A 27,018-nucleotide genomic window follows, 5' to 3' on the forward strand; every position below is an offset into this window, starting at 1 on the left:
AAAATATTTTTGAAAATGTAGAGACTTTTCCAAAATATTTTAAAGAACAGTGTGCATCAAAAACTGCATGTCAAATCTTTTTCAATAAAGTAGCAAATAATTCTTTAAACCTTCTTTATGGTTTTGTGACTAATTATGAGCTGGTAAAGGTAAATCATGTTCTTTGTAAGTAAACTATTTTCATGTTAGTCTAGCACATAAAGCGCTCTGCTTGTTAGTGTCAAATCAGGAACAAATTGTTTGCCCAGTCTTGTTTTTTGCAAACAAATTTAAAACATCAGTATTGCAATGAAATCAGAGGTAATGGTGAGGATGAGAACTTGCTTCTTCCATAATGTTTTATATTGGATAAAAAGCCTGCATACTGACCTCTTCTTAAGTACAGGTTATCTTAGTGTTTGGGACCCTGCACTGTGTCTTCCCAGTGAGCAACAGAGTGAAATTTTGAAGACTCTGGTCAGTTCAGGACTGCTGTGTAGGTTGATCTGGTAAGAACATGGTCAACTTCTGAGCTAGCAGCTCACAGCAACATCTTCTGAGAGTGGGAGAAGGAAATATCTTCAGTGACTGTCACGCAATCAACTAAACTCAGACCAAGCGTCCTCCCCCACGAGCTTGTACAGCTCTGGGCACCTGACGTGGCTTTTGGAGTGAAGATGCTCTAGGATTCCTTTGCCCATGTATTGTGTCAAATGAAGGAAAAATAGTCTTCCATCCTCCACAAAGGACAGATGATCAACATTCAGATGGGTTCGCCTGCATTCTTGCTGCAAAACGGGCAGGTCCCAGCAAGAATTAGCAGGAGGTTCTACCACACACCTCCAGCCAGAGACTAACCTAGTTTTAAATACTTCAAAGCATGGGTTAGAGGGGGTTTTGTGTGGAAAGGGAAGAAGGAAAATTAAGCCAAAAACCCAGGTAAGAGCTCAGGGTTTGCCTATATGGCAATTAACCTATAATAAAAACGGAGCTTGGCATTCTTAGCAAGGCACTGCCTCTGAAACGTACCATTATTTCCTTCCCAACTTTGATACGCACTTCTAGAAGCCAGCATGAAATTTTGTTAAGGCCTAGGTTACCCTCTTTTTTAATTAAAGTTGCAAACCTCCATAAAAACCTCAATCTAGGAGCCTGCCTGCATACTCGGGATATACCAAGTAAGTATAAAGTGGAGTTTATACCAGTTCAGCTGATGCCTGGGAAAATCATATCACTGCAACACAGTTAGTCTTTATGGATGGTGAAAACACATTACTACGTTTAGGCCAGTATATAATTCTCAAGACAAGAGTTCGATATGCAAAGTGTAATAAAAAAGCCCAAGGAGATGTGGGAGGGCAGTGGATTTAAAGGCAGAAGACCATGTGCTGTGCATAGATCCTGTGCTGTTTGACCCTTGAAGAGGCAGACAGCTTACCTAGGGGTACAGAGCCAAATCATACATAAATAGATTTCAAAACCAGGGTTTAACTAGTTTGCTATCTAGGCCAAGAAACAGTTCTGGAACATATTTAACACAGTTTAATCGCATCAAATCATGGCTGGCCCAGAACTGATTTTAACAACTGTCAACTGCTCTTTGGAACAGGCAAAGCCAAAAAGCGAAGATCACTGCGTACAGTTTACAGAGAACACAGAGACAACCCAAACATTCAGAGCAGCAGCAGAAAAGCAAGGCACATTCAAATCCCATGATCTTTATTCAGATTGGGTTACAAGGAAGTGAGAACTGGGAGGAGTTATGCTAGTGACAACTGCAAGCCAGAACTAAAGAAGAAACATGTTGCACTGCCACCGGGACCCAGCTTGAGAAATCCTAGTAACTGATGGTTTCCCATGGAGAAAGTTGCTGCACTACTTACTGTATACCCGTGGCCTATTTGAGAAACAGCGTTAGCAAAAATAACCTCTCTTCTCATCTCCTCGGCTGGGGGAGGGAGTGACAGTCTCCAATTAAAAGAGGACTGAGGCGGGAAATAAGAACTGCATATTAAGAAGGGGGAGGGAGGCAAAAAATAACAAACATGTGCAATACCACATGTGATTCTTTCCAAGAAATCCCAATACAACAATTCTCTGGGAACGGGCTCATGGGTCTGTTATTGCCTTTGAGTAGCGGTATGTCAGGGAAGAGGAAGGATTGCTGGATGCTTGGAAAACAGACTGAACACATGGACGGGGAACAAGCCAAAAACTGTTACAAGAAATATTCCCTACCCTTTCAACGTACTTGCATTTGCATATTCTACTTTCCTACGCGCCTGGATCCCAAAGCTTTCCACGGGTTAGAAATCACCCAGACCGGAATGAAGTGAAGCTAAACCAGCAACGCAAAGAGAGGGACTGATCTTAAAGGGCCTAACCCCTCAAAAACTGTGTCTACCGATGCTTAGTAAAGGGAAGAAAAAGGGATTTTGCAGTTTAGCTGAGCTAAGTGAAAGGCTGAAAGCAATTTTATTCACATTTTAAGAATTCAGGTGTAATACACACTGGCTTTCAGTCTGAAAGCTATAAGCAAGAATCTCTGAGATTAAGATTAAACATCAAAATTTACTTTTCAAACATGGCTTGACATCACTGACACGCAGCAAAAGCTTCCAACTAAATTCACAAGCACCACTCACCCACATTCTGATAGAAGGTTGCCCTGTAAACACGCTACACTTGATGAGCGTAGGAGAAAACTGTTTTTATAAAATTACATCTCACTCTAAAGAAAATATTTGCACGGCTGTAGCCAGGAGTGTAGTAAGGGTCAGTGGAAGATCACAGGCACAGAAAACTGCACAGCCTGCCAGCTTTAGAGTTCTGTGATTTTTACTTCTCTCCTGAAGATCTAAGTTTTCCCCAAAACAAAACATTTCTAGCTTTTTCCATTCTAAGGACAATATTCAATATGTAAATCTCATGCTGTCACCCCATCCTGACCCCTAGAGAAAAATCAAAACTACTTCTAGCCAAGCAATACAACAGGCAAAACTATTAGCTACTGTCCACTCGTATTAAGAAGCCATCATCACCGTAACTCAGAATGTCTGTTGGTCTGTCCTCACCACACCTCTACGAGAAGGAAAAACCTCATCTCTAAGCTACAATGTAGGTATGTAACTAACTCTGCATAACTGGGCTCAGCAAGCTCCGATCAAACTGGAGAAACTTTTCTGTTTAGACAAAACTTATTGCTGCTTTGGCAATTTCATGCTATGTTTACAGTGGCTACCTTGTCTTTTCTTCTGGCAAAGAAACCAAGATTTAGCAGGATGTGGGAAAAAAAAATTGTCAAGAGTAACAATGCACTAATTTCTGACAAAGTATTAAAAGTTCTCAATGGCTTCCCTTTGGTAATTAAAAAAATACTGTCATTCCAGTGATCACCAAATATTTGTTTAAAAACTGCTTTAGAAAACCTCGTTTGGAGCACTCATTGTGCTGTCTAACATCCATTGTGTTTCTAAAGGCCTTCAGAAAGTATTCCTTCCTCCATGTTTTGTACTGTAAATGAGCACTTAGACAAGGAGGAGGGAATACAGTGTCTAAAAGCCAACTGTGCTTTTAAACAGCTCTCCATCCTTTCCTCCCGTTTTGTGCACACTTTTTCCCCTCAGACACTTTGCACTTCACCTCTGATTTCATGTTTTTAAAGTTCTGCCTTCACAGGAAGGACTCTGCTTTGCAGCTCTGCACAGCTGAGCTCCCTCTGGAACTTCACATGAGGGGATTAGTGGTTTTCTGACCCTTTATCCATTGAATTTTTTCCAGTCTCTTCTCCACACAGAAATCAATGTATGATGAGCAACTCCTCAGCATGTTAAAGAACAATGAAAACAAAGAATCCTGAAACCTAACAACTACAAGTTCAGGGAAAAGTGCCACCAACCACCTCTGTCTCCAAACATTTCTCTTTGTACAAGCTGTGGTTCCATGGCAGCATAAACTGATCTAATTGCTGGCTGTCGTGGTGCAGCCCAGGCCCTTGGGTTGTCTCTAGCATCACCCAACTGTGCACTGAGCCATTTCAGATCACCAAGCCAACACAAAACTCTTTGCATTTTTCCTTAGGTTAGCTTTCTGCTGGTGTGGCTCAGTGCAGGATCAAAGACCAGAGCCAATGGAATGACATACATGGAAAAGCAGGCGGAGGATGGGACCACACACCTAAATCAACTTCTAGCCTAACAGGAACTCACCAGCAAGTACAAGGCCACACAGACCGGGGTTTCACCCTGCATCGTGTTGGTCAAAAGTGAGCAGTTTGTGGAGAAGAGTAAGACACATCCAAGAGTTATAAAAGAAAGGACAGCCATCAGCCTCAGAAGGTATTAAATCATCCTCTCTGTACTGCTATAGGCAAGCTTGTCTCAAACATGGTTAACCGAGGGACGACATCCGTGTTACCCATGATGGAGACCCTGCTGTCAGACCCAGGATAACTTTCTCATTCAGACGTGATTCTAGTCCAGAGTTGAAGTTAATCTCTTCCCTTTGTCCAGTTTCACAAAAGGAAATAGAACTAAAAACCTTCATGCTACGTAGCATACTTGAACAGGAAAAATGTAATGGCCACCCATAACCATTGTAATTCAGAAGAAAAGAGCCTGGGTCACCCCTGGTAATACCAAAGATTTCTGTAGTTTCTAGTGTGCACTTCAACATAACAATATGTTGTTTACATGATTTTAATACGAACAAAAACACAAGAGAAAATGCTTCTAAGATAGGATCTTAGAGATTATGCAAGTGTTCTCCAAAATACATTGAGAATGGAGTAACACAAGTGATATTTATCATAGCTTCCATACCACTTCGGGATCACAAAGAGAGCCAGATCAACACTAAACATTTTCTTGTTTGACACAACATCTATACTGTCAAATAAACTTTTATGAGGCATATTTTGCAAATTACTGCAGTCTCTATTAGGTTAGATCAGAAGTACATCCTTGCAGAAGAGAGAGACAAGAGAGACAACAGCAGCAGTGCATCCAGTCTGTCTTTGCTAGAAAGAGAATTAGCACCTGAAAACAAATTACCTGGAAACCACCCAATGTTCCTGTTGAGCATGCAATGGTTGTGTCAAAGTGGAACTCACTACTGCAGAGTCAGCTACCTACAACATCTTTAAAACAAATCTCTGAATTCGTTGCCATATCTATTGTTCTCTACAAAACATCCTCATTACAGGAAATCCACTACTAGGATACATCTGAAGATGTAATTATTAGTGTGATATTTGCTTCTCTTCTAATGTATCTCACCAAGCATAAAAACTGAGGCTGTCTTACAACTCATTAAAAATACGTTATTCTGGTGACAAAACCTGATGAATTATAATGGACAGGCAAAGATGAAAGATGCACAAATGGAAATGTTATTTAGATGGAAGTAAACATTTAAAGTTCTCCAGCTTAGCTTACACCAGAATTTAAAGGAAGGACATACGATAGATAACTTTTTCCAATAGTCTAACTTGAGGCCTAAGTCACCTTATCTCTACATAATTTTAATGCCAACATCTGGTCCTCTACATGCAGCACTTAATTTCAGTCTAGTTGAGAAGGGAAAAAAAAAACCAAAAACCAAAACACCAAACTATCCACGGAGTTTTTACTTCAGGCAGCTGTGTTTCAACAGGATTAGATTTAATTTAAGCTGTTCTACCAGAATCACTTTCTCTTCAGTGAGATATTCTTAACAGAGAAGAAAAACATTCTCTCAAGTTCAAAGGACAAATTAAGGTTCAAGTTTATCAATATATTTCAGTCTACAGATAAAAGAAAGAGGAGTCCTAAAAATGGCAAACATACCAGTCAGAACTAGGCCAATGTTGTGGAGAATCTAATATGAAGGCTCAAACCAATCGTTGATTAGGTTTGCCCTTGGACATAAGTAGCAAAAACTATGACACACTCACTATGAACAGGCACAAAGGCAAGGAAAACGTAGACTCAAAGTACTTTCAAGAAGAATGTATCTAAAACCATATTTAGTGCACCAGCAGTTGTTATTCTGTAATCCTGAAATGTGAAAACAAACCTTCACTAGTGTCAAAATACATCACAGTTTTCCACCGTGTTTTCACTATTATGATGTGCTACCTACTAAAGCTATTTTTCAGATACTGAAGATCTGAACTATACCGTTCAACAATATATATATGTGTGTGTATATATATATATAATGTTGGGGTGGTATTTTGGGAACATTTCATTTGAAGCGTTCCAAGCTGATAACCTTTATCTAAATACATAAAACAAGAGCCATGTCAAATGCACTATAAATAGCATTAATAGTAAGGAATCAATAACATCCAAACCTTTAGGTAACATCTTATTAATCCACCCTTGGCATGCATGGGCACACTGCTGTAAGGGCTCTCAAAATGCAACAGTCAAAGGTGAAGGACACAATTGGTTCAACTAGTTAATGCAACTGCTATTTAACCAACTCAGCCACTAAAATGCCACCTAATGAAATACTCCATACCATGATAAGCAGCAGAGACAAGCACGATAAACACGAAACGCTTTTCTAAGAAAATAAATGAAAGTCCTCAAGGCTAATACCGTTCTGTCATTCTTCCTAAGACATGTAAAGATCTACATTTGACAACAACCATTTTTAAGCCCTGGTTCTCCCCCCCATTTCTTGTACCGCACCCAACACAATGGTACAACTGCATGTTACGGGCGCCCAGGTATCGCGTTTATATTTATTTCTGCTTTCACAGTGACAAAGGTGAACTCTAATGCTCCAAAGATGCTTGCAGCAAAGCAGGCTGAACGATATTTCTAAAGACATACCCACACGCGGGTTACAGAAATCTAGCCTCCATGAGATGTTTTAATCTGACAAATTAAAATGGTTGGGAAACGCTATTTGGCTAACGGAATCGGCCGCCACATGCATTGCTGAGGGGAAGCAATAAAAGGTCTTTAAAATAGGTCACTTTCATCCAAATCCCATACCAGCACCGAACAAAATGGTATTTACACTGAAAACTCACCACTTGGGGAGGAGCGAGGGGTATGGAAGAGAGCTCGGGGGAAGAAAAAAAAAAAGGGGGGGGGGGGGGCAGGAATCCGCGCCGGTCTCCGAGGGACCCCCCAGTCCCCTGGGGGCTCCGGGCTCGGCCGACGAAGCCCACCGGAGCCACGCAGACAAAAAGGACCGAAGCGCTGGGCACGCCTGGCCGGTGGGAACGGGCAGCCCTGCCCCAGCCCTAGGCCCCGGGCGGCCCCTGACAGCGGCGGCCGCGGGGAACACCCCGCCGGCGGCGGCCGCCCCTCTGAGGGAAGAAACGCCATTTCGCCGCCCGTTCCCCCACCGGTGCTCGGCTCCCGCCGCCGGGGCCGAAGCAGCAGCCCCGAGTCCTGCGGCACTGCCGCAGAGCGCGGCGGGGGAGGCGCCGGCCCCACCGGGCCGCCCCCCCCCATCACCACCACCGCCCCCCCCCCCCCCTTCTTCCTCCTCTTCCTCCTCCTCCCTCACCCCTCCCGGGGGCGCCCCCGCCACCGACCCGCCCCGGCCGAGCCCCCCGCCGCGATGCCCGCCTTACCCTCCGCCGCAGCCGGGCTGGGAGCGCCGGTCGGCCCCCCGCGGAGGAGGAGGAGGAGGAGGAGGAGAAGGAGGAGGAGGAGGAGCGGGGCAAGGGGCGGCGGCCCCGCGGGGGGAGGCGCCCCCGGAGGGGCGTCGGGCCCGGCCCCCGCGGGTGCCCGGGCGCGGCGGGCACAAAGGCGGCGGGGCACGGCACCTAAGATGGCAGGGCAGGCGCGGCGGAGCTCCCAGCCGCCGCCGCCACCACCACCACCACGGCCGCCACCGCCGCCTGGGCCCCGTTCGCCGAGCCGCGGCCAGGCCGCGCCGCGGGGGCACGGCGTACGGGATGGCGGGCGGCGCCGGCCGTGCCCTGTCCGCGCCGGAGCGGATCCCCTCGGCCGGGCCGCGCCGCGCCGGGATAGCTGCCTGCCTGCCTGCCGCCTTCCCCTCAGCGCCGCCCGGGCTCCGGCTGCTCCGTCGCCGCCGCTCCGCGCTGCCCGCAGCCAGCGGCCCCCGCCCGCCCCTCTCGCGAGACTTCGCCGCCCTCTCTCTCTCTCTCTCCCCCCCCCCCCCTCAACCACCGCGGCGGGCGGGAGGGGCGGGGGGCGGCGGTTGGGGGGAGGAGGAGGAGAAGGCGGGGCCGGGGGCGGTGGAGGGGCAGTTGTGGCGCGGCGGGGTGAGGGGGCGGCTGGGTTGTGTGAGGGGCGGTTTTCGGGGGAGAGCTCAGGGTAATGTGGGGGGCGGTTAGGGTGAGGGGGCGCTGAGGGAGAGGAGGGAACCTTGGGGGGCAGGCTGGAAGGACTGAGGGGTGTGGAGAAGGAGGGAGTGTGGGGGAGAGGGGTTGTGGGGGAGCCGGAGGGGTGAGAGGGGCCTGAGGGAGAAAATGGGGAGGGGGGGGGTACTGAGGCTGTAAGAGCTCAGCGGGGGCTGCTGGGGGGGGAAGGCTTGAAGGGGAATGGGGAAACTGAGGAAAGGTGTGGAGAAGCTTAGCTGGGGGCTGTGGGGAGGAGCGGCGAGAAGGAGGGTTTGGGGACGCGGCAGGTGGGGCCTGGACACGGGTGGGGAGATGAAGGAGGAGGGCAGGGGAGAGGCCTGGGGGCAGGTGGGAGCTTGTTTGGGGGCAGGTGTGGCAAGGAGGGTGGGTTTGGGACAGGCCAGCTGGGGGTGAGGGTACCCGGCTGAGTGGAGCTGCCTTGCTGGTAGGGAGCAGCCTAGGTACAGGTGATAGTCCCAGGAGGTGGTAGGTGTCTGCTTGAGCTAACTCTTGTGCAACTGGCCTGACCAAATGGGTGCGTTTCAGACTGTCTGCCCTTGGCTGAACTGTATCCGGTTTATGGCCAGAAGAGGGGGGGGGAAATCTCATGGACCAAGCACATGGCCTCCCGAGCTGTAGTCTTGGCTTTCAGTGGTGGGTTTTGAACTTGGTAGGTTGTTGAGCCTTTGTGTGCTTTGATATCTCCATCTATGAGCTAGAGATAACAGTTGGCTTCATGCAGGGATTAATTATTGTGTCTTGTAGTCACGTATTTGTTTATTTGTTTTTACTATAGATTACAGCTGGAGGAATTCTAAACAGTCCACCTCTCCTTGTCATGGTGTTTAAGTGTATTGTGCTCCTGTCTGAACAGAGGAAATCACTGAGGTCAGTCTCCCTTGTGTTTATAGTTGCTTTCCCTTTCAGAAGTATGGGGGCAAGGAATAATCAAAATAACAATTTGTACTGACATCCTGATAATAAATTAATAGAAACAGTTACATAAGACACAAAGTTTGTAAAAGGTGTGTCTGCAGGGATTGCTTCCACTTTTAAAGTCAGGATTGTATCTGAAGGGACAGTGTTCTCAGTTATGAAGTACCCTGCAAACATTCACAGTTTTGAGGTGTCCCCAGTATGAAATAGTACAATTCTGTAAATCCAGTATTACTGATACCACTGAAATAAAACAACCAAAACCAAACTTCCTTCCTATTTTCTCATAAACTAACAGGTATTTTGTACTATAACAAGGCTTTGTATCCAGCAAGTGTTGAGGATGATACTGGATACTATTTATGTGAACTTTGCATTTACCTTTAGACAAGCAGAGCTACTGGGGGCTATTTAACCTGGGATGGGGGAAACCTGAGGAAAGTTGAGAACAGAGGTTGGCTGTAATAGTTGTGGACCGCATCTAGAGTTTCACGAACTTGTCACATAGTGGTCTGGTACTTTGCCTTCTCAAATCCCAAGAGGAAAAGTAAGACAAATGTGGATCACTTCAAACATATGTTGTTGTAAGTATTGGGAGAGGCAAACTAAAGGTTTATCTGATTATCTCAACCTTGAAGTTGGCAGCTATGACAGGAAACTTGGTTTCATTCATCTGCCAAAGATATTTGTAGCGTATCGTTTGACAAGTTAAAAAGCATTTTTGTAATGGCACAAAAATAAAACCATCCACTTTCTGAAAGTACAGTTTCTGTCTTCTAAAATAATATGGGTTTGGAGGCATGCTTCTGGGGAAATTAAGGACATATTTGAAAGGTAAATATTTGTATTTTCAAATGTTAGAACAATGGTGTCTAACACAAATCTGCTCAGCATGGCCTACGAGTATAAATTTGTTCTTGTACGTGTTTTGTCAAATTAGTGGGTATCATTTGCTTTTGCAGATTGGAAAACTAAAATGGAGCAGTATGAGGGAGTGCCCATGGGGTCATGGGGTAGAATTGAGAATTGGGTTCTTCTGAATCTTGATCTTGTACTTCCTCCTGCAGACAAATTGCCTTTAAAGTTCGTGAATTATGAGAGCAAGAGCTTTGGTTAGTGAGGTCCATTGAGCTAACCTGGCAAACACCAGCAGAGAGTCTGGGCCTCAGCTCTTTGTGTTACACACATAAAAAGATAATGATAGCTCTAGGTAAAAATCCTTAGAGTCTCTAACGGTGGCTGCAGAAAAATGTGAATAATGCTTTACCATTAACTGTCAAGTATTTTACTTAAAATACTAGATCTGCATTTGATACGTATTCAGTGACTGCTTAAAAAATAACCACTATCATCTGTGGACCGTCAGTTTAGAAAGTCTGCTGAAATTCTGAAGGAACAGACTATGAAAATGACAGTGTTTATTGTTGCCAGCTAAACTAAACAGGTACATTTAACATGCTTTTCTAGCCCTGTGATATTAGGCATGCTCTTGCTGCCTTCTCAGATGATCATAGTAGGCATCTAGAAAGTTAGTTTAGCTTAGTTTGCTAATTTCCTGATGCAAATTCAGTTCATTTAAAGAAAAACTAAACAGGCTTGTATATGTCTGCATCTGGGATTTGCACCAGTCTGTCTATCAGATAGCTATACCCAAAGTTAATACCATCTGAAGGAGGTGCCAGAACATCAATAAATAAAAATTACAAATTGCCTAGCGGTTCTGCTGACAGGCAGAACTGGTTTCAACACGTTGTTCCCAATGTGCTGCCACAGAGCTGGGTCCTGGGGTAGACCCGTACGACATTTCAGTGTAGACAGGACCTTTGTAAGAGCATGCATCAGCACTCCATAATATTGTAGGAAAGGAAGTAGAGAACAATACTATGTCCAACGGAAACTGTGGCAAGAATTTATTCAAGGCACTTTGTAATTACTCGAGCTGGGAATTTGGCCAGGACATTGGGGTTAACACCCCTACTTCTTTAGAAGTGTCATAGTTTATTTTTTTTAATGACTTAAAGTGATGAGAAGCTTGGCTTTCTGTCTCAGCAGAATGACAACACCTCTAGCAGTATAAACTTCTTGCAGCAATGCGAAGGTGCTGCTTCAGAACTAACTCAGTGCAGTGATGGGGCCTAGTACAGTAATCATTGCTTTATAAATGCTTTCAGTAGATAAGAGTGTGATTAGGGCAGAGTTTCAGCTGCTGTAATCACAGTCATACCTTCCCTAGCCTTCAGTCCACATGCTGCTTTATTCTGACCTTTTTTAAATGAACAACTGTAAATTTTAGAATAAATCATAGAACGTGAACCAATGAGATTTGGTTATTAATTCCAACAGCAGTTATGAACTGCACTTGTCAATGCTTTTGTTTTAGGAAATTTGTCGTCATACAAGCAGAATGTAATTTAGCCAAATTAGGGATTTTTTTAATTCTTTCATGGCATTGAGATTTTTTTAATGTGTTCTTTGTCTGTATTATGTACCAGTTTAGAAACTAACTTAAGCTTGTTCGCTGTTCGCAAAGATGATAAGCACTTGTGTGTTTTAGTGTGTGACTAGTTGTGAAATGCAGAAGTGAGGAACTGTTTTGCTTTTACTAGCTCATGAAACCTGGTGTCACTCCTATAGTGTAGTTTGGGCCATTATTATGGGTTACAAGGTTATACAGGAAAAACATGTTCTAGAGAAAGGCTGGTCAAAATAAACGAGGTAGAGTCTTCTAGAGTGTTGTAATCTGGTTTTGTATCAATGAGGTAAATGCTTCAGTACATTCACTGGGATGAAGATACTATGTCAGGCAGTATGCCTCTGACAGTTTGTTATGTCATAATGGCGAAAATGAAGCAATACTGATGTTGTTACATAACTGCTTTTGTATTATATGACAACAATAATGACTCTTCACTCTTCTCTCTTACCTTTCATTAGTTAAACAAACATGTTCCTTGCTGTGCACTTATGATTGTCCCATGAGTCAAGGGAGTGGTTTTATCCATTAAGAAATGGGGAAACAGTGGCACAAGAAGTAGTACTTGCCAAGGTCGTATGGGAAATCAGTGTCAGAGGCATAAACAGAATCTCAGCCTTCTGACTGTCCCATTCTACCCTCTGGGCAACTAGACAAAAGTGGAAAAGCGGCTTGCTGTATGACTCAACAGCTTTTCCTTCCTCAGCAACTGCCATGCTGGGCAATTACAAATAAATGCCAGTAGGTCATTTCCACCTGAGTCAAACAGGTTTCCAAGGGACTCTAGGTAGGCATGTCTTCTGCTGGTGAGGCCTCCTTGATGGATCTCTGCAATGGTTTTGCTTTGAAATATTTTCAGAACTTGAAAAAAATTCTCTTTTTGCCAGATATACGTTTCCTCTGATTACTTTCAGGGTCTTTTGTAATATATGTTGCCCAGGGACACCCAGGAATTCTTTTTACCGTTCTCTGCAAGAGAATAACAATAAGCTGATTAAGCTGTCATTTTTCAGGTGCTTTTTTTATACATAGCTTATAACATACATGCCAAATGAACTGATGCTAGGAAGTACTTCCAGAATATCAGTACAACGTATTTTCACCAATACAGCACATGAAGATGCATTGCACTTTGATAGATTGAATGCTTAAAGGTAAGTGGTGTTTTGGGGTGTCTCTTGAACATGGTTATAGACAACAATGTTCTTGACTCCCTTTTAACGCAAAATCAAAATGTGTTGCTCCAAAAACTAACTGTTTTTCCAAGCCATAACAACTGAGTATAGGAGGGTCTGTTTAGGTATCTCAGATCTTTTCCCAACAGCAGGGCTGAAGAGGGTTTTACTCTGGAGTTCGTTCAAAATGGCTGAAATGGGCAGCAAGGATCAGTATTGTGGAGGCCTTGACCTTGAAGAGTGACTGATGGAAAGAAGCAGCACAGGAAAGGCTTGTGTCTTGGCTCTGGTCCTTGGATGGATGGATAAGAAGAAGCCTTTGGCAGAGAAGGGTGAAAGGTGACTTAATAATGTGAAACTGGGAGGAAACTCATTATAGTTATGCAATCTCCAGGTGGCTTTCTCTGTGAGAAGACACCCTTTGTTAGTTGTCCCACTGGCATTTGCTGCTCACGCTGTCTTCTGAATAGAAATCTTAAACAATTATTTTTCTGCTCGACTTAGGAAGCTTAATTTAGCTTCGTAGCAATGAAAGTACAACAGCACCTCATTTCTTTGTTCTTCCTCTGCAGAATTTCTTTTAGATTTAGTTTGTCCCTTCCCTTTCTTATTGATTCTTTTTCTGGCTGTTCAGTAATTTAGCCAAAATGAAGAAACTTTTTCTGCTGTCTTGTACTCAGCCCCCATATCTCACTTGTTGCATGGTTTTCTGTGTCCCTCTTGCCACACTTCCAAAGTTTCATGGGCAAGCTCCACTGAATTTTGGTGTGGTGGTTCAGGATGTTGCTGTTGTCTGGTCTAGACCTTCGTCACAGGTTTCCCTCCCATAGCAGAGCCAGCAGAAGAGTTTGTTCTGTGCCTGACCCTGCTCAGTTACAGTTAGATGTCTTAGCTCAAACCCAAGCCTAACAAGCCTGTTACTACAGTGGCCTTTGTGCTAGATTGGCTGGTGTACGGACCTGTATTTATACCTGCTGACTCTGGTACAGTGATGTAGCCTCCAGAAGAGCAACTTGCTGGAGATGATGATTTAAACTGCTGGAGCAAGAGTTGGTGGAACTCTTCTGAGAACCCTTAGATTCCTTATTAGCATGGCAGCTTTTCCAGTGATCTGCAATGGACAGCTCTGCTCTTGACCCCATCTGGATCTTGATCTTCCATTTAATAGGTAAACCGTCACATTTTGCATTGTTGTAAACATACTCCCAGGAACTGATTCTTGTTATAATCTGTAAAATGGTTGTGAAAATACAGCCTTGCTCTTCAGCAGTTCTGCAGTCACCTATCTCTGAGACATTGTGTTCCACTCTTGAATAAGATTCTAGACCAGAAAGAGAGTTAGACTGCATACAGATTAACAAATCTGTTGCTAGTATCTCTGGCTACTGCAGCATGACTCACCCATCAGCGCTTGTCAGTGTCTGGTGTGACCTCATTGAAAGCTTCAACATCTCATATATGAAGGCAGGTTGTAATCCAGTGTGGGAATCCTAAATAGGTGGAGAATGAAGTTCTGAGACTGTGATGATGCATACATCATAAACATCCCCCTAGAAATCAAATGTGCCATCACCAGAAATATTACAGATTTCTGAGGATCTCTTAATGCTAAGTCTGCCTTTCCCGTGGTTCTATTAAAAAGCACCTGCAGCTATTCACAACAGCAGTAGAAATCAGTGCTTGTTGGAAGACTTAAGAGTGGATGGGACAGGTCAGGGAGGAGAAGTTCTGTTATTTGCAAGGGCAAGAAAGAGCTAATGGTTCCTTTTTATTTATCACACCTTCCAGAGCCTTTTTCTTTTTTTTTTTTTTTTATGTCAGTACATGGGGCTTCTGGTATGCTGGTTGAGGAAGACAGGTGAGAAGACAGCAAGAGGGGCTATAATAAAGGGAGTGGATGAGTGAATTAGCTCATGGTACCTTACATGTGTAGCTTAGATGTGTGATGATGAGACAAAAAGTGGGAGGCAACAGGAGTTTAGAAATGAGATGGTTCGCTTCTGGTGCTCGCTGAATAAACATGAAGCTTGTGCTGAGTGCCTCTTCCTCCTTTCCATGGGCTGTTACACACTAGCAGATACTAGCAATGCTCCTCAGTCTAAACTGAGCCAGCTGCTGGCATTTTAGTTGCAGAATCCACATCTAGTAACAGACACAGCTATCGTCCACTCATGTGCTACAGAGGGAACTTAGAGTCTCTAAAAGCACAAGACTGGCATTGTCCCACAGGTATCTGCTGCCACTTGAATGCCTGGCTGAAAGTGAAATCCCTGGTCTAGTTGCTGTCCTTAGGATATGCGAATGTCTGTTCCTGTTTTGCTATGGATGAATTCTGTATGTGGCAAAGTTGTCAGTGCCAGCCCGGCAGCTTTATCCATAAGCAGCAACGGTTGCTGCCTCTTGGCTTCCCAAACCCACTGTCCTCAAAGCTGCTGCTGCTCACTGGCTCTGATGAGGAACCCAGAGCCTGGCACCCTGTGAGAGAGCAAGGATCCTGCAAAAGTTCTCTGCTTCAGTGGATCACTATGCAATCCCCTAATTATTGTGATGGCAGCTTCTTACGTAGCACTTAGAAAAGTAAAGAGTGTCTGGTATGGCAGGACAGAAAGACACCCTGCCTCTAAAGGTGTGCTGTCCTGGCGACACTGAGGGATCATCCATCCTTAGGAAATCCAATAGAGCTGCTTTGTCACAAAGCAGTTAACTGCAGAAGTCACTGCATCCTCTGCTGTGCTGTGGGATGGACCCTGGCACTTGTCTGAATGTAGTTATGTCCCTGCTGCAGACCTGCTCTTCCTATCCAGACTCTTACCCGGCAAGTTTGTTCTCTTATCCTTTGCCTTAGGTGGATGATAGTATGATTTCTGCATTCCTTAATTTTTTTTTTTTTTTTTGAGACTGGAAACATGGATTGGGGCGGGGGGGATGGGCAGGCAAAGGTCCTGTTCTGAGCAGATTCATTTTATGTTCTGGTCCTTCTTTCATGAAGGGATAGAAGGTCGTAGAGTTGAGGCATGGATGTGATTTGTAAGAAGGAAATAGGCAACCTTATGCCTTTTCGTCCATGATTCCTTACCATGAAGATCAGCCAGATACTATTTGCTTAGCTGTTTTGTGAATCCAGGGTGAAATAAGTTGATGGCTCTGCCCAGTTTCTAGTACAGAGATGTGGACATACACACAAAATACCACAAAATACAGCCAGTTCTAGAAATTAACATCTCTCTGCTGTTCTTTGCACAGAGGCCAAGGCCTAAACGATGTTTTGAGACTGAGCATGCTTTCCCTGGATGATTTGATGGATATGCAGCATGATATACTAGTGGGCAAGAGATGGAAGCCCCATAGTGGTGCTGTCCACACTGTGTTCAGCTGTGGGTGTGTTGGGTTAAATGATTGATCCAGTATTTGAAGTCCTGTTGCTTGTTCTAGATCTTGATTTTTAGTATCTTGACAGACTTTTCTTTCACATACTAAAGCATACCTTGGGTTCTAGTAGAATCCTGCTCTTACATCAAGCTCAAACCTCATTGCTGGTCCCTGTGTTCAGCTGGAAATGGACAGACACCATTTGTGACTGCCTGAATATCCTGAGTCACCGATTACCAGCTGGCTTGTGTGCTGCAGTTTTCATTTCTTCCTTTACGAGTGCACTCCCTAGAGGAGACTCGGAACAATTGCAGTTGTCAGCTAAAGCGTATTATTTGCACTTGTCTGGATCCACACAATTGGTGGATGACCTCTGACTACGTCTATGGGGTGAGCTGCCTGTGATTTGTTACTGTATGCCTGGTGTTTCCATACCAGAAAACAGAACAGGTGTAGGAATATTTAAAAATGTATTTTCTTTATATTTACTAGTAAAATAGCTGCATTGTGGAGATGGCGATACGATGTCTTCATTAAATAATTGGTGGAGACAAGTGATGATTCCAGTAATGCTCTCACAGTAAGATAAATTGTGTGGAAAATGGATGAAATACGAGGATCTAGACAGGTGATGAAAGGTAAACTAGTAACTCCCTACATTGGCAAAGCTCTGCTAGCAGGAGCATGGGTCCACCATGCAGGAGCTGACAGGTTATCTGTTCTGTCCGTTCTGTCAGACACTTGTCATGCTGTGTTTGTTACCCTGCTTATGCAGTGTCCCAAAGCAAGGCAGCTAAAGCTCAGCAGGGAAAGAATGCAACATGTTGCTATGTTAATTCATCTCACCAAAATGTTTTCACTATGTAACGCTTACTGCTAGTCTTGTGCAGAGCTCTGGGGGAAGCTGAAACACAAACCACTTCATTGAGCTTTTTGACCCAACAGGTCTTGACATATTGCTGCTGGACCCATCTCTGTGTCTGAACTGCAGCAGTTCCATTCTGTCCTGCTAAAATAACATATTAAACAATATTATTCTGTCCATGGCGTTTCCACCTATTGACTAAAAAGTTAAATTCTTACTAAGCTAGTTTTAATTTACATGTCATAAAATATTAGTTAATGGTCAGCTGGTTTCACTGTTGTGAAGATTGTAACGTGTATATAACATGGACAGATTAACAGTTGCCTGGGACCAAATGAGTTAAAGCAGCTCCTTCCATGAAATGCCCAGTGAAGCACAGTGATGCTCTCTAAATCAGATCTTTGTTTGCAACAGATTGCCGGTGTTTGCCTGGGATAGTCCATCCTGTTAGCAGGCACTGCTATGGAGGAGATATGTGGGTTGTGCTGACTCATGAAAACAGGTGCAAGTTGCGTCACTAGAGTAAGGAGTGGCTCACCTTAGGAGCAGGATTTAGGTTTTAGTGTGAGAACTTTTAAAGAAGAACCTTTAGAAGAAAGTTGGGGGAAAAATACGTGAGAGAGACTTGGAAGTCTGACACTCAATGAAATTATGGTTCTCTTGCTGCATGAGGGGCTTGTCCCAAATGAGATAGGTGCACAACTGTTAATACCACTATCTGAAGTGTCTTGGGAAAACATGCACTATAGCTGAAGATGGCAGTAGTTCCAAGAGGAGTTTTCTGGGGGGGGAGGGCTGACAGCTGTTCAAGAACTCACATGTACAGTTACTCCCTTGTTCCTCCTTTATAGATCTGCCTCATCTGTCCCTGTCCTAAACATACCAGTTTCAGTATTTTCTTTTCTCTCCTCTCATTTACCTCCTATTTCCTATCCTTCAAGCTTCCTTTTGTATCTATGGGCTTAATTCTGTTAAATCCAGCTTTGGCTTCTATTCTGCCTGTGCTTTGCACCTGCTACACAGCCCCAGCAAATTTGGCAACCAACCCTTGGGCACTCTAGAGAAAACAACTGTCTAGACCAGGCACCTTCTGCCTGATGCCCTGGATGTACCCCAGAGCTCCCAGGCATTAGTCTGTATTCAGAACAACATGTTGCTCTGCAAATGGTTCCTTTCTGCTCCCCTTCTACCTTCACAGAGTTATGTGCACCCAACTTCTCAGCAGGCACTAGACTAATGTTTATTAGTCTTTTGTGAAGGTCTGATGCAAAGGAAGATTGATAAAATCTTGTCCAGTGTCTTTGTGGACTCATAATTGCACCTGCCTCCTCCTAGTGAGCGAGGCAAATGGGAGTGAGGGAGCCCACAGAATAAATAGCACCTCCTGCAGATGTAGAAACAGTGCAAGCTAGAGGACAACAATGCAAAGGCCCTACAGAGCCTCTGGTATCTAGCAGAATTCAGGAAGGTGTGTTGCTCTTTTCTAAAATTATGAGAAATCAAATCTTGGTGTAAAGAGCCCTATGGCATAGGAAGGGCAGAGAAGCCTTAGTGCAAAGTCACAAGCCATTCTCATTCACAGTTAAAGCCCCTGTTGCCCTAAGCAAACACAGAGCCTGTCAGTGTCCTGCAGCTTACAGTACAGAGATGGGACCAAAATAGCTCCACGACTTTACAATGTGGCTAAAAATAGCTTGCAGGTCAGCTTTTTTCTTAAAGGTAGTGGTGACATCAGTGGGAGAGCACTCTTGCTGCTGTTCAGTGCAGGTAGAACAGGGTAAACAAAAACAGCAGCAGTTTAATTAGCTAAGCAGCCTTGAGTAAAGAGGTGATAAGGGGTGGGAAATGACTAAAGGAGGTGCAGCAAGAGAGATGGACAAAAACATCAAAGGCCTAGGCAGACCCTCTGCCACTGACCAAGGCACTTTGCACAGACAACTTGTCCCTTGGATTTTATTTCTATGATGTTTAAGAGGCATCAGTCTGCCCATTTCCATCTCTTTGTGGCCCATGTCAGGATGTGTCACTGGATGGCAGGCCAGCCAACAGCAGTGTGTTTCTTGTTCCTCATTTCCAGACAGTGAACACAACCCATGATATCAACTCCGGCCAGTGGCAGATCAGAGACTATGGCTGTGGCAATGTCAGGTGTGTTTTGCAGTAGCCATTCAACCAGAGTTGATCTTTTACAGTGCAGATGTGGAGAAGTCTGGATGGCCCTTAGTTCTAGGGGGATTTCAATTTGTTCTTGGGCCAAAAAAAAGGCTGTTTTTATGGGGTTGAACTGTCTGTTGTTGTAAAGCATTACATTTTACCAAAGGAGCAAAGCTGCTCACCATGATCCTCGGAGTTTTAGTTCTGGTGTGTATACTAAGTCTGGCCATGGAGATAAGTCTCAGCCAAGTTTGGAAGTTACATGCCTGATTTGAAATGTTATGGGAATCTAATGTAGGTTATGAGAGGTTTGTCATGCCTGCAGTCGCCTGTGTTGCTGAGGGAAGTGTACTGCAGCAGGCTGTGCTAGCGAGAATTTTCTATGTGCTGCAGGTTTCATGCCTAGTGATTTTTATGGTGCTGAAAGAGAGGAAGGAGGTGACAAAATTGTAAAAAATTGAGGCCAGGTCATTACTGTCAGATGAGGACAGAGTCCTGTAGTCAGTCAGATGTGACAGAACACACTTGCTGATGCTGCTACTGCTACCAGGAAGCTTGAGAGAAATGTGACTGAATCATAGCAGTGCGCATGTGCCTTTGGAGAAAGGAGGCTATCTGTAAGCTCTTGCAATGCTTTTCTCTGCCCAGCAACATCGTTGCTTCTTTTCCTTGCATTCTGCTTAAGCAGCTGTTCTGCATTTATGATCCGATCTATTCTTTGTATAGGGCCATCTTCACACTGAGCCATCTTCATTGTAACAGCAGTTATCTGAGGTGAAGGACTGACAGCACCTTAGGTTTGTTTTGAGTACGCACTATAAAAAGGGCAAAAGCACTATAGGTATTGTTCTCTTAGACTAGTGTGAGAGCCTTGTAGGACCAGCCCCAGTCTCCATCTATGCAAAATGGCTTCTGTTGCCTTGAAGGAGGGAGACTTCAGCCCAGTACATCTCCAAATTGACAAGTATAGAGAGAATTATGCGCAAGATCAGCTCGCTAAGGATTTCATTTGATGCACAGCTAAGCTGAGCTGAAAGTCAGCTGCCAATAAAAAACGAAGCCCTGCATCCCTAGCTGTGTGTTCTAGTGCATTTTGAAGCTACAGGCCATGTTGGTTGCAGACTGTAGTTAGAACAGGTTATAAGTAAAATCAACTCAATACCACTCCCATGACCATTTAGCACAGTCACTTCTGAGCACTGCAATACAGCTCTCACTACAGCCTGCTCCTTCCCTTCAGTGAGAGTTGGTCCCTGGTCTGCCCTGCCCAGCTTGCAAATGTAGCTCATCAGCCTCTGCTCCTTTGCAAATGAGCTGCGTAGGTAATGGCAGGAGGAGGAGGGAGCTCAGCAACCTGCCTATCCCAGCCAGTCGTAAAGGCTCCGTGCTTCTTAGGCTTCCTGGAGTTATTTGCCACGTGAATCGTGTGGGTATAAAACTTTGCTGTTTCCCTAAATGCTCTGCCTTTTGCAACAGGAGGTCATTTCCCAGTGGGGAAAACAGGCTGTTGATGTGGTAGGCAGTCAGCTTGTCGTTTGGATAAGATCCAGAGCCGATTAATTTGGGCGCAGCAGTGTGCTAACACAGGCAGAATGCACCCAGACTGGCTCCCATCTAGATAGCGCAGATCTCCCCACGCTGCTCCCTGCTGTCCCTGCAGTTCAGCCTGAGCACAGGTCCCTCTCCTTGCTTGTGCTGGCATGCCCACAGTAAACCATAATTTGCACCCAGTGCTGCTTGCCTGTGTCTCGATTGGTGGCAAACCCTCACAAAGCAAATAATGATTTGCCTGTCTGCACTGACTCAGCTATGCTGAAGGCAGGAATCGGAGCTAAATCTGATTCAGTAAAGTCTATAGGTAAAGAATAGCCTTCCATAGCAAATGTATGAGGCATTTTAAAGGAACTTGACTATGTCCCAGGCAGTGCACTGAAGTGAGCAATGCTGCATTAGGCAAGGAGCCATTAATCTCAACATCTGTAGCCCTGTGGTTGTAAGCACTGGGGGTTTTCTTCCCCTGCCTGCAATTACTAGATAGCAACTGGGAATCCAAAGGAATCTAGGCTATCTTTAGGAAGCAAGTACCTACTCTGTGCCTCCTCTCAGGAAGCAAGGTCCTTTATTACATCAAGGCAAGGGGCTCACGGATAAGGAGGAAGGGCAGGAAACCTGCCAGGCTTCACTTCTTTAGTGACTCTAAATATTTTCCATAGTCCTAGCACTGTGAGTCAGCATTTCTAGAGCCTAGACTTGTTTACAGCAGCAGTCAGTGAGATGGTACTAGGTAGGTGGGGTGTGGAGGTACGTGTGTGTCTAAAATGAGAACCCTTTGCCTGGGTGCAAGTGGGGAAGTTACCAACTGTATTTCTGAAATGGGACTAACAGGGAGCAAAGGACTGGATACCCTCAACGGTAACTGCAGTGGAGCCATTTGTAGGGTAAAGAGATTCCTAGTGTGAGTAAGGGCATCAGAACTTCACAAAGCTGTATATATTGTGCTTAGTGCACTTAAAATAAAAAATAAAAAAAAAAAAAAAAAAAGGACTCTGCAAATATTTGAGATTATCAGTACAGTGGGATAAAGGTAACACTTCCTGCCTCGAGTGGTTGTGAATTCATTTTGCATTGGCCTGGCCAGACTGGCTGTGTGGCAGGAAGGCTCCCCAAACTGTACAGGTAACAGACCAACCACTGAGGTTTCTGTTCAGAGCCCATACCTGCATTGGAATAAGGAACATGAGCCATGGGATATCTTGTATCACCGCATGCACGCTTTTTGCCTACATCTGGCTGGGCAGCCTGGAAGGATCTCGTGGCAAAGGAACGCAACATCAAAAACAGTATGGGTTATTTTAGATCTGCAACCTCAGTTCTGCAAAGGTATTTATTTTGAAAATTCTAGTTTCCATAGCAATGTAGTGCTATTCTTTCTCATCTCTCTCCTATTACTCCAATCTTAGCAGCCATTAGATAAATTATCAGTGAGGCAAACCTTAGCATTTTTTTTATCTTGAGTGATTTTATATATGTTGATTCCTTAGTGAATCAGAGCCAGTTAGTCAAGGATTGACTCATATCCTTTCCTGGGGCCAACATGAGGTCTATTGCAGTGTAAAGATGATAATGAAGAATGAATATTATTAATTGGACTTGGTGTATGAATTCCTAGGCTACTTTCCAGTAGAGTGGGGGTCTTATATCTAGAATTCTGGTTCCATTCTAGATGAGTTGTTTATGTTATGTCTTTAGATTTTACTTGTGTTTCACTATAGCTTCATTAGGACATAATATTCTCATTCCATATGTGTAGTAAATAAATTCTTTTGTAAGGGTTGCTGTGTACTGCTATTCAGCTGCTGTTTTCCACCCCAGAGGTGACTTCTAGACACAGTTCCCCTTCCCATTGTTAACAGAGCCAGCACTTCATTTATTCTTCTCTTTCAATATGTACAAAAAAGAAGCAGTTAAGAAAACACAGCAAGCTCTTCTTTTTTTCTTCTTTTTTTTCTTTTACTTTTTTCTTTTTTTTTCTTTTTTTTTTTTTTTTGTTTCCTGGTGCATCTTGTCTTCCTGGTCAAGGAACTACTAGTCTTGCCAGAATGGTTATGCAGGTTGGAATGTAAAAATCCCAGATTTAACCCTGCAGCAATGATGCATGCAAAAAGCAAAGATGTAGAGATGATTTATTCTGATGGTGTAGTTTGCCTTTTAAGGAGATGGTTTAGTGAGTTCTTTTGCCTATATGAACTGTATCTCCACCTGGGGAGCTGTGCCAAAATAGCTGTTCAACAAACCCTTTGCTGCGAACAATAGCCTTTGTCCTGTAATTCACTCCTCATCAGTAGGTAAGCAGTGAAGTAAAGAAACTGCGTGGGAGAACAAGAGTGGTATCATGGACCAGATTCCAAGATAAGGAAGTGGGGCTAAAGATGACGCAAGAGTTAGCCTTCGACTGTCTTCTGCAGTGTTGTCACTTAGTAACTAAAATACCTGAATTTTATAAATTGGAGCATAGATCCATTAAGTTGAGGATTCAAGAACCCCACTATGGAGTCTAGATATCTAACAGGCATCTGCTGCACAGTGACCATTGCTTGCCTTGCCAGTCATTACTGGTCTCTGGTGCCTTGCGTTTTCCTCCCTGTCTAGCTAGAGCCATCAGCTGTCTTGTTTATATTCAGTTCGTGAGTTCTTTGGAGTAGATGGGTATTTATGAGTAAATTCTGTGCTTCTCTTTGAGCTCTCCAGGTGCTGGCTACCTAGCAGAAATCTCCTCTTAAATCCTAAGAGGTAGACGCTCACTTGTGCCCTGAAGAATTATAGATAATAATCCTTCTAAAACTTTTATTTTAGATGTTAAATATTTACTTTTAGCTGAATTATGCCTCTCCTTTGAGAATACTAATACTACCTTGCTCTTCACATGTCAGTGAATTCATATATATTTTATGCAAAGCATTAACATGTGGTTGCTTATCTTTTAATTTACTTTTTTTTTCCCCCTTCATGTTCTTGTGTTCCTATGTTTTGAGATAAGGTGAACAAAAGTTCTCAAACTGCTATCTCTAGGCCATGCATTCTGTAATACCTTCACTGTGGACTTTTGTTATTCACTCCCTCAGAGGAGAATGGTCCCAGTCTTTTTAATTTTCCTTCAGACAAGGGCTCTTCTCAATCCCTAATCTTGTAGTCAACCATCATTGTCCTGTGTCACATAATGAAACAGCCATCGTAGTAATAACTCAAATAATAACCCTTACAGGGTCAATGTTCTGCCAGTGCTGAGCACTGTTAGGTTAGAGACCCTGAGTCCAAGCACAAGTATTGAAGTCCCTGTGGGCCAGATGCAGATGTACCCAATACATAATTTAAAAATAATAATTAAAAAATCTCTGTTTCAAAATAATAGATATTTGGTATCCAAGAGGAATGAGAACAAAATGCAACTAGCGACCATGTGACTGTTGTGTTGTATAACAAGATAAAAAGTGCTTGGGATTTATGGATTGAGCTTTTTCTCATTTGTCTTCCAGAGGTCAAAGTCTGCTGCAAACTGTGACTGATACAATCTCCCATGTAAGTCAGGCTAGACTGCCTGTGTGTCAGGTCCTAACAGCAGGCAGTTTTTGCAAGAGCACCTTGCAAGGTGTTTGTGCAGATTTCTCTGTGGTCCATGTGATGATCCTAGGAAGCAGGAGGAGATCCAGAACTGTCTGAAAGCCCAGAGCCAGGATTCTTTGAAATCCTAGACAAGTAATAATGAGAGAATTGGCTCAGGCCAACCTGCTAGCCTGCCTCCCGTGCTGCTGCTTGTATGTGTCCAAGAAGCTGCCTCCAGTTTATATAATTGCACTCCAGTAAACAATTTTTCATGCAGATACAGGCAGCAGATGTTACCCATGCCTGTGTGAACACTTCAATGTGTTTACAACAGGGGACGTTCCTCAGATCTAGTCCTATTAAACAATGGATGTAGTCACCAGAAGGAGGTCCCACTGGTTACAGCCATTCTGTTACAGCTTGCTCAAAACACTTTGAAGGGTGGTCACACCATCCCTCTTTGGGCACTCCAGGGGATTGACTCGCAAATATGAGCAAAATAAAATTAGATGGTTTAAGTGGCGGCAATCCCAGCTGTGTCCCCACTGCCCAATTCCCAGAAGAGGTCATCCCTGCAGCAGGGTTGGCTGTAGAAAGCAACTCCTGAGTTGCTGTAGTGACAGCCCATTCTTAAGGGTATTAATACTTGTCTAGCTCCTCTGTGAAACAGTTCGGGAAGCTTAACCAGCACAAAAATGTGCACTTTTTCATCGGAAGAATTGTCTTTTAGTTTAATTTTGCAAACAGGCTCAGAGAAGCACCAGCGCTGCTGCTAGAACAGGGCAGAGGCAAGCAGGCATAGGGAGAGAGACGACTTTCCCTTTTGGGAGCAGCTAGCTGTTACGTCAGTTTTGCTGCCTCACAGAACTATGCCCTATGGTTATTTTTGGTGCTGGCCTGCCTTAATTTTCTGGAGAGTGAATGAAGGATTAACGTTGTGTGCTTATGGCATCTGGAAGTTAAGTTTTTAGAAGAAAAAAATCTTAACTCAGCATGTGCTATTAGGTGGAAATGCTTAAATTGTTAGGGATGGGAAAGATAAGTGTCTTTGGTATCCATTCCTACAATTCAGTCGGGGGTTAAATCCTTTCTTTTTTTTTTTCTTTTTTTTTTTTCTGCTTTTTAAGACCTCTAACCCAAAGTCTACTATCAAGCTGTCTCTAGAGAGAGAAGTCTTTAAAGAGACCAGCTTTGTACCTATAAATAATGTACACAGCAGAGTACAAAAATGGAGTCAAGGAGAGGCTCCACCTTACCTGAATGTAATTGCGAAGGCTGGTATTGTGAGCTCCATGAGGATAGCTGTACCCCTGGTGAAGCAGAAGGCTGCAAGAAGCACTGTCACCCCTGTCATCCATCTTGACTAAACTACTTCTGGGATCTGAGTCTTGCTCCAACATTGAACATCAAACGGTAAATCGTGACTGCATTGTACTGAAATACATTAGATTTCAGAGGCTAAATGTGGCAAGGTTTTGAGTAGTACGGTTAGAAACATACTTGGAACTAAACATCTGCTTGAGTGCTTTGTTAGGTTGGATGTGTTAGAATATAGAGAATTTAGCAAGTCTGAACGCTTGCTATAAATGAAAACAGTGGTAAAAAAAATGTAAATAAATGCCACACATACTTTGTATAAGAGCCCTTCCCAGTATCTATAAATGTGGTGATTTTGATGTTTCCCAATTTTGAGTTTTAAACAGGAGACAGACACAAGAAATATTACAAAGCCAGCATTTTTCTTTTCATGGATTAATTTTATAGTTTCAGTTTTAACTTACCTGAAAACACTGAATGGAAATTAAATGTAGTGTCTCAAAGAGGATTGCCTTTGAAAGGAAATTATTTGTTCTTAGAAAATCACTAGAATAGCTTCTCAGTTTAACTGCGTTTTCATAGGAATTCAAAACTCATCTTGGGTCAGACCCTCCAGGAAAACTTTCTCGTGATTTCTGTAGCAGTTGATTCATTCCTTGCTGCCTTCATTTTGCAGCTTTAAATGGCAGGTTCTCTGAAAAGCCATCTACTTCAAAGCTTTATAAAATAAAGCTTTGACTAAATTACCGAGTTAGAAATTATGATGGCTGTGCCCAACTTTGTGCCTGGACGTGGGAATGCTTGGCACTGGGTGTGGAATTCCAAGGAAAATTACCTCTTTCCTTTGCATGAGACCCTGCTGGCTTGCCAAACTCAAAAGAGCAGCAAGAAGGAAAACTCCTGCAGATGAGGAGGCACGGAAATCTCCGGTTTCCCTTTTCCACAGAGAACACATCCCAAACAACTGCTGAATATTAATACGCAGCGTAACTGGTGCAACGCTGTGCTAATGATGGGATTAATATAAAGTATAGCTTTTGAAGACTACATGTTCCAGCATGGCAGGTAGGAGAAACCAGGCCACAGTGCAGTGCTGCATGCTGGAACTTGTAGTACCTTTAAAATGCATCTCTGCATTAAGCAGGGCGGTGACCCACCTTGCAGACACATATGCAGTTAGCCACCTCATGATGTGGGATGCCTACAGTGCGATGCCTGTGCTTCATTTACTAGGTGCGTTACTAAAGGTGATGGGCCCCAGGCTGTGTGGGTTTTAGATTTTTATTTTTTTTAATCGGTTTTTGCAAGCTTCATATAATACTGACAACATGACACTTCT

The 27,018-nt window shown here is 43.8% G+C and overlaps 2 protein-coding genes and 1 long non-coding RNA gene across 5 annotated transcripts in view; 1 reads left to right on the forward strand and 2 right to left on the reverse strand.

The window, feature by feature from the left end:
• The window catches only part of TAOK1 (TAO kinase 1), a 69,211-nt gene extending 61,140 nt beyond the window's left edge, over window positions 1-8,071 (reverse strand). The window contains exon 1 of the mRNA XM_069791155.1: window positions 7,556-8,071. The gene's annotated coding sequence lies outside the window, so the exon portion shown is untranslated. The remainder of the gene's footprint in view (window positions 1-7,555) is intronic.
• Window positions 8,072-8,649: 578 nt separating this feature from the next.
• NUFIP2 (nuclear FMR1 interacting protein 2) overlaps window positions 8,650-27,018 on the forward strand; it is a 37,080-nt gene continuing 18,711 nt past the window's right edge. Inside the window, exons 1-2 of one of the 3 annotated variants that reach the window (XM_069791167.1) lie at window positions 8,650-8,776; window positions 9,087-9,178. The gene's annotated coding sequence lies outside the window, so the exon portion shown is untranslated. Of the gene's footprint in view, window positions 8,961-9,086; window positions 9,179-27,018 lie in introns of all 3 variants that reach the window. The other 2 variants (XM_069791165.1, XM_069791166.1) reach the window with 2 other exon arrangements.
• On the reverse strand, window positions 10,839-25,922 carry LOC138686738 (uncharacterized). The gene is made up of 3 exons (XR_011326064.1): window positions 25,619-25,922; window positions 14,276-14,364; window positions 10,839-12,668 (listed from the first exon to the last, which is right to left on the reverse strand). It is a non-coding gene; the product is annotated as an uncharacterized lncRNA (long non-coding RNA).

The sequence above is a fragment of the Haliaeetus albicilla genome, chromosome 9 (assembly GCF_947461875.1).
Source record: "Haliaeetus albicilla chromosome 9, bHalAlb1.1, whole genome shotgun sequence".
Lineage (NCBI taxonomy): Eukaryota > Metazoa > Chordata > Aves > Accipitriformes > Accipitridae > Haliaeetus > Haliaeetus albicilla.